Consider the following 17,156-nt stretch of genomic DNA (forward strand, 5'->3'; position numbering starts at 1 on the left):
GACAAAGGTAACTTGTGACCAGTGAGCTGCTGGCCAGGTTCTATTTTGACATCTGCCACGACAACCAGCAATGCTCAGGTCGTGTCTTCTGGAGCCTGATATTGGGGAGGGTGCAGAGCCTGTCGTAACCCTTGAGAGAAATATAACACAGGGAAGATCAAGTCTGGATTTAGACCACAGGGAAACCGGGGGGCTCTTTGCTGCCTAAGCCTTGTTTATCTCATCCTGGGAGGAGAGGGGGCCCCTCTTTGGTATTGAGACCTTGAGAAAGGTATTTCCCTGGTCAGGCACCCATCCCTTCTCATATACAATGTAGGTGCAGTATTCTCCATCCACGGGGCTGGAGAAGAACATGTTTGCATGTGTGCAATATTCTATCTTGTGCCTGGTACTGGTAGGGACACACAAAGTGACAGGGTCAGGTGTCATCTCACCGTAGCAGCTTCTCCCCAACTCGCTGAATGAGACCCACTATCAACACTAACAGGATCTGCTGGGCCAGCCCCTTGCCTTTGAGTTTCTGTACACTCATGTGTGCAGGTGTATGTGTATATACAAGTGTGCATGTGTGTATATGTGCGTGGGTGTGGAGACCAGAGAAACAACCTCACAGAACATTCCTGGGGTAGTCCTCACATGTTTCTTTTTGAGACAGGATCTCTGACTGGCTTAGAACCCAGAAAAGTAAGGTAAGCTGGCTGTTTGGGGTTGAGATGACAGGTTTTTGTACCTCGCTGGCTTCTTTGTTGGTTTGTTGTTTGTTTTTCCCTGGGTTCTGAAAATCAAATTCAGTTTCTCATACTTGCAAGGCAAGAACTTGACTGACTGACCACCTCCCCAGCCCACCCTTGGTATTTTGGCCTTTGCATTTACTGCAGCCACAGGCCTAGAGATTCCCACAAACAAGAGGTGGAAGAGTCAGTGTATGTGAGGTAAGAGCTCCCATGCACACACTGAAAATCTCCTTCCATCCTTGGCAGAAGTGACACATGATCAAGTCCACAGGGCAGCAGAGTCTGTCTCTGTCCCCGTGGCCAAGAGAGACCTCTAAGGAGCTAGGAACACCCAAAAGGCCCAGGACCACAGAACATGAGTGTGCCCGACACAGACCACTACAGGGTAATAACATCCAGCTTCTTCTCACGTAAAACCAGCCTTCTGCTGGAGCCACGATGGTGGCAGAGGCTGCTCGTTCGTTTCCTGACTGCCTAGACCCAAGATGATCACACAGAAACTGTATTATTACAACACTGCTTGGCCTCTTATTGACTAGCTTTTATATCTTAAATTACCCATTCCTATTATTTTATATTTTACCACAAGGCTTGTGGTTTTCCAATATGGTGTGGGGGTGTCTTTCTCCTCCAGCAACTACGTGGCATCTCCCTGACTCTGCCTTCTCTCTCTCTCTCTCTCTCTCTCTCTCTCTCTCTCTCTCTCTTTTCCAGCCTGGATATATTCTGTTAAGCCACTGGCCTAAAGCAGCTTTTTATTAACCAATGACAATCAAACATATTCGTAGCATACAGAGGGAAATCCCACATCACCACACTTGCAGGGACAGCACTCAGGAGGCAGAGGCAAGAGGACCTCAAGTTTGAAGTAGCCCTTGACTACATAGTTAAATCATGTCTTTAAATCAAAAAAGAAATGTTAAAGGAGCATTTATTTTCAGTAAAGTCTCACTATAACAACACCAGTGTTCTTGCGCCCTTGGTTTCAGCAGGAGTCTCTCATGTGGAGAGAGTAGCTTGTATGGCTTGGTCTCCCTGGTGCTGTCTGCCCCCTGCTTAGAGGAAGCACATGGCCACATGGCATAGGAAAACATTGTTTGTGTTCCTGCATAAGTGGGGTGTCTCACGGTTCAGACAGTCCATGAGCAGTCCTCTGAGGGAGTTTGGACACAAGGCCAAGCACCCCTGAGAATCAGGAGTGTGGAGCGGCTCTCTTCTCCTGGCTCAGCAGGAGGTATTGTGGAACCTTGCCAATGTGGAAATGAACAGAAAGGACAGTGAATTCCCAGGCAGCCCCAAAGACACCTTATTGCATGGATTTCCTCCAGGCTGATGTCGAACACAAGTCCCCCAGAAGCTATCTTCACCCTACCCAAGGGACAGTCACCCCCACTAGTGTTGTGAGTGATTGACGTCCGTATTTTCACACAAGTGAGGGGTTCCCACACAGCTTCTCTGTTCAGCTTTACAGCAGTCGGGCAGTCAAGCGACATGAACCCTCCTTTGCTGATCCTCTCTAGGACATGATCCTCCTAGGCTTCAGGACTGAGGCAGCAGTCACACAGAGGAAGACCAGGGTGCAGGGAGTATTGAGCCTGGCGGTCCTGTGAAATTAAGGTCAGTAAACAGGGGGCTCATATTCACCTGTTACACAGCCACTTCCGTTTCCCCACAACCAGCCAGCAGCTGCTCCTCCACCTGCCCAGCAACACTGACCCAGGCATTAATGACTTGCTTCCTCTCCGCTCCCACTGCCCATCTTTTCCTAAGCGCCGCTCTCATCATGGAGCTTTCTCATAAAAAAGAAAATGTGTGTGTGTGTGTGCGCGTGCGCGCGTGTGTGCGAGCATGTGCTGTAATCTGTAAACACAGCCCTCCAAGGATGGGAACACACACAACAATTTGGCTGTTGCTACGCTGATTGCTCCTAATTAAGGCAGAAGTTCACTCTCCAACTGCTCCCTCCCTGGCCGGGGTCCTCTACCTTCTCCTTGACATCAGTTAGGATGTTGTACACATAACCAGAAGCAGCGGCCCCATGCTATAAACCCAGCACTCGAGGGGCCAAGGCAGGAAGATTGCTGCAAGCGTTAGGCCAGCCTGGGTTACATAGGGAGCTCAGGGCCAGATTGGGCTGCTCTGTGATGTCCTGTCTCATAAAATTAAAAAAAAAAAAATTAAATCCACACGTAAGCAGGGAGCCTGTACTCCACAAAGCCATCCCTGGCAGCCCCTCTGCAGCTCACACGAGCCCCTCCAAACTAGCTTCATTAATCCCTCAAGGGTCAAAACATTACAAAGTGGCCCACAGACAAAGGAAAGCAACACCAAGGTCCTCAAATTCCACACCTGCTTTGTATTAAGCACCTGTCTGTCACAAGGGTTCTTTCTTTTTTATTTGTTTATTTTTATTATTTTGTGTGCACTGGTGTTTTGCCATGGGTGCCCTATCCCCTGGAACTGGAATTGCATGCGGGTGCTGGAATCGAACACCGCTCCTCTGGAAGAACAGCCAGTGCTCGTAACCACTGAGCCATCTCTCCAGCCCTCCAGGGCTCTTTCTAAAGTCACCTTTATTCTCACTCAGTCTCAGTCTCACTGTGATTCTCTCTCAGGTTTGAAAAATCCCATCTGAGTTGGGTGTGGTGACTCATACTTCATGGCTCAGAGGCAAAGGCACAAAGATTTCTTTACATTCGAGGTTAGCCTGGGCTACACAATAAGTTCTAAGCCAGCCTGGGCTAGTGTGAGGTCTTGTACCAAAAATTCCCATAATGAAATAACTTATCTAGACACCAAATAATGGAAAACATGTGTTCATGGAAGGGAGGGGAATGGCTCTAAAACCTGTGTGATAGTTTGCAAGGGCTAGCAAAACGAATTATAATAGACTAAGGGTGGGGGTCGACAATAGAAACTCGCTGTCTCCCATTGCTTGGAACCGCAAGTCCAAATCTGAAGTATTATCCTGGCCAATTCTTCTGAAAGCTCTGAGAGGGAATGTTCCAGACGTCTCTCCTTGACTTGTAAATGGCCTGCTCCTTGTGTCTCTTTATACCATCTTCCCTCCATGTCTGTCTCTGCCGAGCTTTCGCTTAAGGGCCACCCTATTGCCTCATGCTAATTGAATCTACAAAGATCCTGTTTCCAATACGGTCACATTCTGAGGGGCCGGGGGTGAAGAGTTCAATACGTGAACACAGTTTCACAACCCGTAATGGGTTGGGTTAGCAGGCCTTTTGCAAATCAGGTGTTGTAGCAGTTTGTATTGATTGCAGAATCTTGAATCACCATGGAGACAGATCCCTGGGCATGGCTGCCAAGGATAGGTTAGCTGGGGTAGGACCAAATAAAAGAGGAGAAAGAAGCCAGGCTCCAGCATCCATCCCTCTCTGCCTCCTGACCCCAGATGCTAGGTGACCCACTGCCTCAGGCTACTGCTGACCTTAATGCCTCTCCAGACGGACTGTACCCTGAAATTATGAGCCCTAAGTTGCATTGTCCCAGCAATGCAAAAAGCAACTAGCCCAGGTGCTTTCCAATGATTTAATGTCAACAAAACTAAAAGAGGATCTAAAGAAGCTATCATATGATTGATCTTTAAATATGTTGGATAATATATTAGCATATGCTTTGGGCAGATAATTTAGAAGAATTCCAAAAATAAAGAACATGTTCCTAATAACACTGTCTACATTCCATCTTCTCCTACGGAAGCACCAGGGTTTCTTGACTCTAAAAAAAAAAAAAAAAACAAGATAAAATTCCAACTGATGTTGCCTACTTTGTGATCATAACAATCTGGTAGTAATATTTATCCCAGTCAGAAACGTGTGAGAAAAGTACAGCACCCATTCCTCTTATTTAAAAAAGTATAAACTTCCAATAAAACTTTCCCTTCACGCCAGCACTTATCAAGATTTTCCACGCATTTAGGTTGCTTTGATTGGTCACGTGCTACTACTCATTGTGAAGATAACGCAATCCTGAAAACACTTAGAGCCTTAAGTCACGGGAATTTAAAAATGTATAAATTTTCATTCTTCAACATAGACTTGATAGATGAAAGTATAACATGATATTTGAAAGGGACTTTTTATCATAATTATATTACAATAGCATAAGATTCTGAAGTAGAATGGAAATAAAATTTCTAAGAGAAAAGGGAGCACACACATATACATACACACACACACACAAATTTGCTAAAGAGAAACCTGTGTGTTGTTTCTTCGATAGACAGTGAAGGTACCAAGCCAGGATGAGACTTCGAGGCAAAAAGAATGATGTCACCATTTCATTTTATTTTAAAATGTCAGTATTACTATATGCTAGATATTTCATTGCTAGCAATACTTAAGTTTATGATCAAATTCTGCGTGTCAGTTCTAAAATATTCAGAGTCTCTGTGCTTGTTTCTGTGGTGACTTGTGTGAAGGGTCAGAGTCTCTATGCTTGTTTCCGTGGTTACGTGTGTGAAGGATCATATTTGCGGAGGTCAAAGGGAGTTGATGCTGTCCTCCACCTTGTGGATTCCAAACATCAAACTCAGGTCCTCAGGCTCGGCGTGAAGCATCTTTATCTGCTGAGTCGTCTCATTGGCCTAAGAGCATAGCTCTTTAAAGCATTGTAGGGTCCTTGAAAAAAAAAAAAAAACCTTATTCAAAAATTTGATTCATATGACACCCATTTTTATTTTGTTCTTTCTTAATGTGGTCCTTGATAGCCTCCATGGACAGTGGATGCACTTTCTCACCAGCAGTGGAGTGGTGGAGTTGGATGTGCACTTGCGACCTTTCCTCCATTCTGAGAATGACATCATGGCATGAGAAGCGCACAGTCAAGCACACGAACCACACCCCTCCTCCGAAGGCTCAAGGGTGATCACAGAAGAGGGAGCAGAAGGACAGTGAGAGCCAGAGGCAGTGAATGACCAGGACACAGTGTCCTCTGCACACAGCAGGGCAGCTGCACATAGGAACCCCCAGTGGTTGGGACTACATCAGCAGCCCTGTACAAGCCCAAGCCAAACCAAATCCCAGCGTGGGGAAGAGAGCTGGGTGTGAAGTTCTGCCCTAGTGAAGGAGCCATTGGCAGTTCTTAGCTGCTGGGAGATGAGGGGGTCACTCTTCTCTAAGAGTGTAGACCCTATAAGTCAACCCCCTTTCAGTGGAAGGCCACCTATTGAAGAATATTTGGGCAGTACAAATTGGCCTTGACTGGGGAGATTCTGGTGGAGGAGGGGGGCAAAGTTAGGGAGAGAAGGGGTAGATCTGGGAAGAGTTAGGGGAGAGAGAATGGATATGATCAAAGCATGAACAAACTTCTCAAGGAACTAATAAAAGACGTGTTTTACAAAAGAAAAGTAGATGGTCTTAAGACCATGTGATGAGGTACTACTTTACTTGTGTCCAATGCCTGTTATCAAAGAAAGAGAGCCCAAGAGGAGAGAAGAGAGAGAAATAACCAAGTAAGAATATATTGGAATAGTTCAAATAGTTGTTATGCATTGCCACCCCTGGGGAAAGTAGTATGATGATTCCTCAAAAAAATTAGAATATCATCAAATTAAATAATCTCACTGGGTAGTGGAACCTCACACCTTCAATCCAAGCACTTGGGAGGAAGAGGCAGATGGATCTCCATGAGTTCAAGGCCAGCCTGGTCCACAGAGAGAGTTCCAGGACAGCCATGGTTACACAGAGAGACCCTGTCTCAAAAAAAAAAAAAAAAACACAAACAAAAAGAAATAATCTCCTTTCTAGGTATGTGCTCCAAAAATCAAAAGGGGGAGGAGGTTCTGACGAGATAGTTTTATAGCAGCATTATTAATATCACAATAGCCAAAAAATAGAAGCAATCCACCAATAGGTAAATGTCTAAACAAACCGGCATGTCTCCCTAATGGAATATTACTTATCTCAAAAAGGAATTCAGGCTTGTGCTGTGGTATGCATGAGCCCTGTAGACATCCTGAGTGAACTGGGTGGTCTTATTAGGGCAACACTGTGATTGCACAGGTATGAGGTCCCCAGGTGCAGTGTAGCTATTTCTTCCAAACTAAAGCATTAACTCCAGGAGGGGAGGCGACTCATAAGACTCAGGAAGCTGATAAAACTGAGGAGGCTCAGGAAATCCACAAAAGCTACAAGACTCAGGACTCTCCGAAACTCACGTTACTTCGCCTTGAGGTGATATGAGCAGAAAAACCTCTTCTGAGGAGATGCCTTCAGTCTGGGCAGGGATATAGCTTCCATGAGTCATCTGTCACCTATGCTGGGCTGGGTTACTCAGGCATGAACTAAGTCACCCAATGCTCCTTTAAGTAACCACTCACCCACACTTCTGCAAGTAACCCCTATAAACTTGGGTAAAAGCATCTCTTTGGTCTGCCATTGCTGTGTCTGGAATCAACATGTATCTGTTTGACTGTTTCCCCCAGGAACCGTCATACAAGACAGCCGACTGGTGAAACTCATGAAAACGGTCATAGAATGAGAGTTTCTAAGGACCGGGAGGAGGGGCTCCTGGGATACTGAGTTGCACATTTGTAAGATAAAAAACAATCTGGATACAGCTGTTGTAGACGATCATACAGCAATTCAAAAATCTACAGTCTTGGGATTCAGCGAGACCTGGGTTCGAACCCAGGATTTTCTTAGTTTGTGATCTCGAAAGAGCTGTTTAAAATCCCTGAGCCTAGGTGTCTTGCCGTCCATGGGAAACAAAGATGCCACACTTGGAGGGCTGTTTTGAAAATGAAAACGTCAACAGACCCACAGTGGATGTTTGTTGTACTGTGATGCCAGAACCTCTTTTAATTGCCCTAGCTGTTGGGATGCCACCTAGAGGTGACCCACAGACCATGTTATGAGTCCCCTTGGGGGACAGTGAGTTGTCAACACCAGCTTGCGAGGTCCAACTTTCTTGCTTGGGTTTAGGACAGGGTTGACTGGTTCTCCAGTCAGAGCAGCCGAGGTTTTTGGGAGCTTCCAGTTGTCTCAGATGAAACTTGAACGCTTTTCTTACAGGAAGTGTCTCTCTCTGCAAGGCTCAACCACTTGCCTCTCTCTCCAGCTCCCCATACACACCGTTGCCAGCCACCCTGAGGATTCCAAGTTCCATCTCGCGGCTGTGCCTTTCGGCGCACAGTTTGCTCTGCCTGGAGCACACACCCTCCCAGGGTTGGAGTAGCTCCCTTCTTTCCTCTAAATCACACAGGTGCCTAAACCCTCTTCTCACCTGTACGCCAGGCCTGGTAGTCTCTGGCTTTGTGGTTCTTCTTCACAGCCGTGCCGTTTGCATTGAGCACACATGTTCATTTGTGTGTACGTACTAGAGCATTTTCCGAAAGCAAGCACTTTCCCACGCTGTGCCCCGCGGTGCCCCCAGTAACCGGAACACCTGACACGTAATCCGCACAGGGAAATAGTCATGGAAAGAACGAAAGAGTCAGAGATAATGTGCACCAAGGACATAACTCAGCAAATAGCAAACGCCAGGGCCCCCGCACATGGTGCAAGTTATTAATATTTTATTGTTTCTTGTCCGTTCAACTCAGACAGTGAATGTCAGACTGTCCTTCTTTGTTTGTCTTTCTAGGCGCAGAGCCAATCCACGAGTAATCTCTAGCCAGGCTGGATGCGTCCTAATGCCGGTGGGAGAAGGGAGCTGGGGCGATCTCTATCCATCGGCTCCTTGGTTCTCTTCCACTGGAAAGCCCGGTCCATCGCAGCCTGCCAGAACACCAGCCATCACTCCCTAAGAGAGTTAACCGTCTCCTGCCAGAGTCATCCTGGATCCCCGTGGAAGCTGGGGGCGGCGGGTGGAGGCCCCGTGACATCTCTCCAGTCGTCTAACATCTTTAGATATTACTCTTAGAAACTCCAGAAAGGGAGGGGACAGACACCATCTCTGCCCTCACATCACTTGAAGTACAAAGTTGTCAAAGCAGAAGAGAAAAGAGCGGGGTCCTCTGCACACACCTGTTCTGGAGGCCATTGGCTCATCAGTAACAATGTCTCCTTTCTCTGCACCAGCCCCAATCTCCTCAAGGCCTGGTGGCTATGCCCTGTGGGTTCAGAAATGGGATGCACCTTGGTGGGTTTTATGACCAGAGTTTCTCCTGCCTTGACATATTCAGGGAGGTGCGTACCTACGCACTACTGAACCGGCCCGTTTCCCCTCTGCGCGCAGCCGTGTGTCAAAGCAAGTATACTGAGGACTGTTGGTGAGAAGTCTTCACTCTTGTTCCTATTTTGCAGATAAAAGAAAACGTGGGAAAGAGAAGCTGTGTCCTTTTTGCTGGGAATGCTTTCAAAAGGAGGGGAGGAGGGCTGGAATGTAGCTAAATAATGGAGCACTCCCCTAGGGGAAGACAGCTGAAGACATCACTCAGTGGGTGTTTGCCTAAGGGAGGAGGGCTGGGCTGTAGCTCATTGGCCGAGTGCTTGTCTGCCGTTTTGTGAGGCTCTGTGTTCAATCCTCAGCATCTCAAGAAAGAAGGGTAGGAAAAGCGAGGCGATTGGCAGCTAGACATCCAGCCTGGTGTCGGGGACGCTCACATTAGGAACTGAAACCACCCCTTGACACTTGGAGGCAGCTGGCACCATCCTCGGAGGTTGAAAGGATTGGGGACTGTGTGTTGGGTCTCCAGAGGGAAAGGCACTGACCTGGGATTTAAACTAAGTTTCCTGGTCTCAGGCCTCATTCTTTCCCCAAGTCTCCTCAACAATGTATGAGGTGCCCTTGGGCTGGTGACCAGCTTCAAAACATGCTTGTCTCCCTAACAGCCACCTCTCTGTCCCTCCTTTCATTTTTAAATTTGATTTAATGTATCTTTAGTAGTAGTGCACAGTGCTTGTATGGAGACCAGAGGGCAACATTCAGGGCTCAGTTGTCTCCTTCCGTCTTGTGTGTCCTGGGGATAAAACTCAGTCATCTGGCTTTTGCCCCAATGCTCTTATCTGCTAAGCCAACTCATTTGCCCTGGGTTCTACTTTGTAAAAAACAAAAACTAGCCAGGCATAGTGCTAATACACACCTTTGATCCTAGCACTCAGGAGGCAGAGACAGGTGGATCTCTGAGTTCAAAGCCAATCTGGTCTACAGAGTGAGTTCTAGGACATCCAGAGCTACATAGTGAGACCTTGCCTTGAAAAAATATATAGAGAGAAAGTTGTCCAACTAGATTAAAAATATCATCAATTAGGGATGGAAAGATAACTCAGAGGTTAAGGGCACTTGCTGATGTCGCGGAGGATCCAGTTTAGTTCCGAGCACCCACATGGTGGCCCAGCTCTCACAACTTCAGTTCCCGGGGCCCCAAAGTCCTTCTCTGACTTCTGCAGGCACATGGTGCACATACACACAGTTCCAGAGGATCTGATGCCTCTTCTGGAGGTGTCTTCTACCCCACACCACAGCCCTGGTGCACATGCATACACTAGGTGTATACACATACTCCTAAAATACACACAAAATAACATGAGCGTTAACATATCGACAGTCTACAGTAATTCAGCCAGGCTGGTGAGTTATGAGATCGAGCTCAGTAATAAGCACAAGCTGATAAAGGGAGCGTTCTGGTCAACAGAGGAAAGCCAAATTGCTCTGTATGCACTGTGTGAAGCCTGTGAGTGAAACTTTCCTAGGTGCCCAGTTACATACAATACGCTCTCCAGCTTCCACCGTGACTGTTACGGGATTCAGGGGTAAGTCTCTGAATTCCGCAACCTTTTAGTTCTTAAATCTTCCATTTTACAGCATTCCAACTGTGAGGCCTCACAACCTCCTACAGTGCTCCAGGATTCACCAAACACCTTCGCTACCCTCGTAGATGGGGCAGGTGTTTTTGTTCTCACTTCCTGTACACAGACTCTAGAGGTTAAGTTCGAAGCTGCTGTGGCCATGTGAAACAGAGACATAGGTTTCCTGATGCCTCGGTCAGGGGCCTTACTACTCAACTCTCTAGCTAATGTCTCCCGACCCCTGCCCCATGCTCACACCACACAGTGTAGCAGTGGGAAACAAACAGCGTGCCTGCGTTAATCTCAGCGAGGTGTCTGCCCTGAAGTTGTGGACTCTCGGTGTCTGCCCTGAAGTCGTGGACTCTCGGTGTCTGTCCTGAAGTCGTGGACTCTCGGTGTGAAGTCGTGGACTCTCGGTGTCTGCCCTGAAGTCGTGGACTCTCGGTGTCCGTCCTGAAGTCATGGACTCTCGGTGTGAAGTCGTGGACTCTCGGTGTGAAGTTGTGGACTCTCAGTGTCTGTCCTGAAATCGTGGACTCTCGGTGTGAAGTCGTGGACTCTCAGTGTGAAGCGTGGACTCTCGGTGTCTGTCCTGAAATCGTGGACTCTCAGTGTGAAGTCGTGGACTCTCGGTGTCTGCCCTGAAGTCGTGGACTCTCGGTGTTTGTCCACAAGACACGTATTTTGCATAATTACACATCACTGCTCCATTACGGTTTCATACTCCATTTTTCCACTTCCTGTGTCTTAAGTCAACTGCCGACGATTATGTAGGAATAACTGATGACTCTCTCCTGGCTCTCACTTGCTCTCCTTCCACAGAACCGCCTGTGTGAATCTCTGTAATCCTGTCGCTCATAACTGGTCCTCCTTCACCTGAATGAGTGCGGTCAGTTGTTCATATCCCTCCCCACAGTGAGTAGTCCTGTTGATTTTCCCAGGCCTTGGGTGACCACAGGGTGAGCGTGGTTCCCTCTGCTTTCAGGCTTCTCTCTGGGCCAGCAACCCTTCTGCAGCCTATGCCTGGAAGCCTGTAGCAGAAGGCGGCACCTGTGGCCTTCTCTGGGCTTCTGGCCTCTCATTCCTGCCCAGGCCTCACTCCTTGGTTTGTATGTAAACCTGTGACCTCCTGATCCAGCTGCAGGACAGTCGTTGCACAAAGCATGATCCATCGCCAAGGTATCCTCCATGGCCAGGCAGAAAATGCCCCTGTAAGCCACCATTACTCACCCAGCGTGACTCGCGGACAACAGGTACAGCGAGGAATACTAAATCAGTCATGGTTTTCAGTTAATCACAGGGCAATGCGGACGGGTGCGCTACAGTTAGCATTCTGCGTGCCTGTTTCAGAAGGTAACGTGGTCTCCTGGAGACACTGCCTAGAGGCAGAGACACAGGAGAGAGACAGTGAGTTAGTGCCTGTCTTAAACGCTCTATCAAGTCAGATTAGATCTATTTTAAAATAGAAGTCAAGTCTTTTGTTGTTTGGAGATTTTTGTATGTTGTCTTTTGTTTTGTTTACTTGAGACAAGGTCTCACAGTGTAGCTCAGGCTGACCTCGAATTGCCTCAGCCTCCTAGTGCTAAGGGAGATTGTAATGACATAGTACTCCAACAGTCTGTCCACAATACGTTAAAGACTTCCCATAGCTAGTAGTGGCGCACACCTTTAATCCCAGCAGTCAGGAGGCAAAGGCAGACAGATCTCTGAGAGGCTAGCCTGCTCTACAGAAGGAGTTCCAGGATAGCCAGGCCTACACAGAGAAACCAGAAATTCTGATGATCCTGTGGAGAGCGCTGAAGGAAGTATACAACTGTACCTGCCCCAAGACCATCCTCTGAGCAGGTCATCTGACAGACAAGTACGTGGGCCAAATCTGTATGACAAAGTTGGCTCACAAAGTGGGCAGAATTCCCTGAAGACTCATGCCGAAACAAAGCAGAGATGGACTTAACCACATCATGGTGACAGAGCAGGTATGTTTGTTTCTACAGTTACTTTGTGTTTTAAATGATAAATATTTTCCACTTCCCCATTGCAACCTCTTCCCCTGCGAGACACATGAACTAAAATGGTCAATGCCATATCCACATGATGAAAGAAACACAAGTGGGAAGGAATATTTAAGAAGTGTTTGGTGAAGAAGAATGGAAAAGAGAAAGGGAAGTAAAGAGTCACTGAGACAGGCCAGGCGTGGTGGCACATACCCCAAATGCCAGGACCAGCATTTGGGAGGCTCTCAAGTTCATGATCAGCCAAGACTGTGTACTGAGGTGCGTGTCTCAGGATAAAATTTGGCGCTTTTAATGGAGCTTGAAATGTGCCCAGGGACAGAATGCTTTACTCCAGACAGTAAGGAGAGGTTGGAAACAAAAGGAAGAAGGTCTAGGGGCATAAATGTCAGTCTCTGACACCACGCAGCACTCAATGATTTTGTTTGTTTGTTTGTTTGTTTTTTGATACAGGATTTCTCCCTGTAGCCCTGGCTGTCCTGGAACTCTCTTGTAGGCTCGCTTCAAACTCAGAGATCCACCTGCCTCTGCCTCCCAAGTGATAGGATTCAAGGCGTGTACCACCATGCCTGGCTTCTCACTGAATGATTTTTCAATCAGTAAGTCTACTAATCAAGCTAATATATTAAATCTAGCACACACATGCCACCCCAGCACTTGGGTGGCTGAAGAAAGAGTATCCCAAGTTCGAGGCTAACTGGGCTGCATAGCCAAATACCAACATACACACAAACACACACACTAGAAAAAAAAAACCTTAGTATTAAATCAAAGGTTATCACCCAGGTCAATATCTCTGACATATCTTAAGTAGAAATAAATAGTAAGGATATCTAAGAAAGGCATAAGAAATCATGCTATTAGTAATATACCTAAAAACAAAAACCCTACAATACACAAAAGTCTTATATAAATTAACATAAACACTTTAGGTTTCTTATCAGGGCTGACAATGCTCCTTCCTCCAAAGAAAAGCTAACAAAAACACCAACACCAGGCATGAAAAGTCCTCTTTTGAATTGTTGGTCGAGGTTGTCCAAGAGGCTCCCAAACATTACAGGATATTAGTATTGCCCTTCGTTGCCTCCCAGAGGTGAAAAATAAGTCCTACTATGCACTTCCGACATGGGGCTCAGAGGCCCCTGAGCTGGAACTGACCTGAAAGTCTCCTCCCTAAGGACCAGCTTGCATGGTACCAGACAACACCATGCAAGCTTCCAAAGGAGGGAAATAGTAATAACACCCGCCTCCCACCAGCTAAGATGCCTGTGGATCACAACCGCGTGGCACGATGCGCCAACGGATACAGGGGTGACACACATGCCCTGGTGTAACCAACAGCTCTCTAATTGTACTTCAGGCCCACTCAAGAAGGAAATGATACCTAGTGCTGGATGCAAACCTAGCCAACTAGGGGCTAGTGACGTCATGGATCTTGAAGGGGATCCTACAGCCACCACTTTACTAACCCAGCATAATATCTGAGTACATTCTAGATATTTGTCCTTATCCCCACAGATAAGTGCAGTCCTCACATCAAGGAAACATCCCTTTGCAACAGACAGAGACCACTGCCGAAAACCACAACCCATCCAACTGCAGAGCTGTGGAGCTCGGTCCCCGTGGATTCATCTACAAAACACTCCTGCACCTAAGGCTCAGGGAATGTTTGGAAGAAGGGATGGAAGGATTGTAAGAGGGAATTGCTGTGAGATTGTGTCTTCTCGAAATATCAGGAGCAACCCCCATAATCCCATCAACATGACTGCCCAAACGTGAGCTGAACAAGGCCAATAACATACATGCCAAAGTGGAGGGGAAGAAGGAGGCAAAGACCAGGAGGCCACAACCTCATGCAAAGAACTACAGGCAACGAAGGATTGCTGAGAGTGGGAGAAGTCATCTCTACCAGGAAAGTGCACAACGATTTGTAAGTAGCATTACACAGACTAAACAGGATGCGCCTGTGTGTTTAGGTGCTAAGTCAAAAACAAAACTGTGATCGTTCAGCCAGAGCATTTACCGGCTAGGATGCCGGATGTGCTCACTAGCTCCCTGTACGTTGACCTTTGTGTACACAGAGCCGCAGACCCATCGACAAACTGGTTTGTAAATGCTCCTGCCCTAAGTGTCTGCAAAAGCTAACGGTCTTGATGAGCCTCTTTCTAGATGCTAATGAGTGCTGTGTCCAGGGCAGGCACAGAGCAGCCTGTGCTCAGGCTGACAGCGGCAGCACCAGCCAGCATGGCAATGGCGGAAGAGGAAAACTGCTTCTGTATACGCAGATCTTTATTTGGTATGGGGACAGTAACCACTGCAGAATGGGAGACATCGGGAATCTAGGAAATTCTAAAAGGGGGCCTCAGGGAGACTACATTCAACTGAAAGGAAAATGACCATTCTGGATAAAGCTAAGGGCGTGGCATTTTGTAAAGTCAAGGGAGACAGCGGGAGTCAGTTTCCCTCTGTCAATCTGTTGGCCTTGTGATGTCAGCCTGTAGAGAGCTGACATTGAATTTTCTTCAAAGCAAGATGGTTAAGTCAAAATAAAGAAATTTATGTATAAATCAACCCAAGAAAAGCAGCACTAATACAAAGGTGGCTCGGTGCCCTGCTCAGCATTTAGGATGCTCTTCTGGGGTATGGGTTTGTAGAAACATCTTTCTCAGATACTATGAAATGTGGACCTGAGACCCCAGAGAAGAGGCACGCAGTGCTGTATTCTTCTCATTCTAAAGAGACTCTTCCTCAGCACAGACGGCTGTAACGTGTTATTTCATTTTACTCACACACCTTTGTCTGTACCCAGAAACATAGTCACGGGGAGAAAGGAAGAAAAAATAAATAAATAAAAAGCTTTAGGCTCTCTGCTCCTCCCTGTTCTAGAGATAGCCGCTTCTTTTCGTGCAGAGACACGATGGTGAAGGTTGGAGTGAACGGATTTGGCCATATTGGACGCCTGGTTACCAGGGCTGCCTTCACTTCTGGCAAAGTGGACGTTGTTGCCATCAATGACCCTTTCATCAACATCAACTACATGATCTACATGTTCCAGTATGACTCCACCCATGGCAAGTTCAAAGGGACAGTTAAGGCTGAGAATGGGAAGCTTGTCATCAACGGGAAGGCCATCACCATCTTCCAGGAGCAAGATCCCGCCAACATCAAATGGGGGGATGCCTTTGCCGAGTATGTTGTGGAGTCTACCGGTGTCTTCACCACCATCGAGAAGGCTGGGGCCCACTTGAAGGGTGGGGCCAAGAGGGTCATCATCTCCACCCCTTCTGCCAATGCCCCCATGTTTGTGATGGGTGTGAACCATGACAAGTATGACAATTCCCTTAAGATTGTCAGCAATGCTTCCTGCACCACCAACTGCTTAGCCCCCTTGGCCAAGGTCATCCATGACAACTTTGGCATCGTGGAAGGACTCATGACCACAGTCCATGCCATCACGGCCACCCAGAAGACTGTGGATGGTCCTCTCTGGGAAGCTGTGGCGAGATGGCCGTGGTGCTGCCCAGAACATCATCCCTGCGTCCACTGGCGCTGCCAAGGCTGTGGGCAAAGTCATCCCAGAGCTGAACGGGAAGCTCACAGGCATGGCCTTCCGCGTTCCTACCCCCAATGTGTCCGTCGTCAATCTGACATGCCGCCTGGAGAAAGCTGCCAAGTATGATGACATCAAGAAGGTGGTGAAGCAGGCATCCGAGGGCCCACTAAAGGGCATCCTGGGCTACACTGAGGACCAGGTCGTCTCCTGTGACTTTAACAGTGACTCCCACTCTTCCACCTTCGATGCTGGGGCTGGCATTGCTCTCAATGACAACTGTGTAAAGCTCATTTCCTGGTACGACAATGAATTCGGCTACAGCAACAGAGTGGTGGACCTCATGGCCTACATGGCCTCCAAGGAGTAAGAAGCCCGCCCTGGACCACCCATCCCAGCAAGGACACAGCAAGAGAGAGGTCCTCGGCTGCTGAGCAGTCCCTGGCCTAACTAACCCTTAACACTGAGCATCTCCCTCACAGTTTCCATCCCAGACCCCCAGAATAGCAGGAGGGGGCTTAGGGAGCCCTACTCTCTTGAATACCATCAGTAAAGTTCATTGCACCCCTCTTCAAAAAAAAAAAAAAAAGCTTTAGTTCCTCCATAGCAGCAGTTATCTTTCTTAAAGGATGTGCTTGGTTTTGTGTGTGTGTGTGTGTGTACACACGTGTGTGCGTACATGTGAGAGTGTACATGTGCAATATGTACTGGGGAGTGGGGTATGTGAACTCACCAGTATGTTCCAGTGTACAGATCAGAAACTGACACCAGGTGTCCTCCTCAGTTGCCTTCCATCTTAGTTTTTGAGACAGAGCCTCTCACTGAACCTGGAGCTCACCAATCGGCTAGACTGACTGCCAGTGACCTCCAGGATCCTCCTATTCCCACCTCAGATGCTGGAATGCTTGACGTGTACAGCCGCATCTGGCTTAAATAGAAAGCATTTTACCTACCAAACCATCTCCCCAGGCCTTCTTCTTTATCTATTTTTATTTTGCAATAGGGTTTCACATAGCACAGCTGGCCTCCAACTCTCTATATAGTAAGGATGTCCTAAAACTTCTGATCTTACTGCCTCTGCTTCCCTAGTGCTAGGCAAACACTCCACCAA

General features: G+C 47.5%; 1 pseudogene; it reads left to right on the forward strand.

The window, feature by feature from the left end:
* The first annotated feature begins 15,412 nt into the window (after nt 1-15,412).
* LOC121466551 lies at nt 15,413-16,415 on the forward strand (annotated as a pseudogene).
* Nucleotides 16,416-17,156: the final 741 nt, after the last annotated feature.

Source organism: Microtus oregoni, unplaced genomic scaffold, assembly GCF_018167655.1.
Source record: "Microtus oregoni isolate MIOR12 unplaced genomic scaffold, Mior012 000033F_ref0000390, whole genome shotgun sequence".
Taxonomy (NCBI): Eukaryota; Metazoa; Chordata; class Mammalia; order Rodentia; family Cricetidae; genus Microtus; species Microtus oregoni.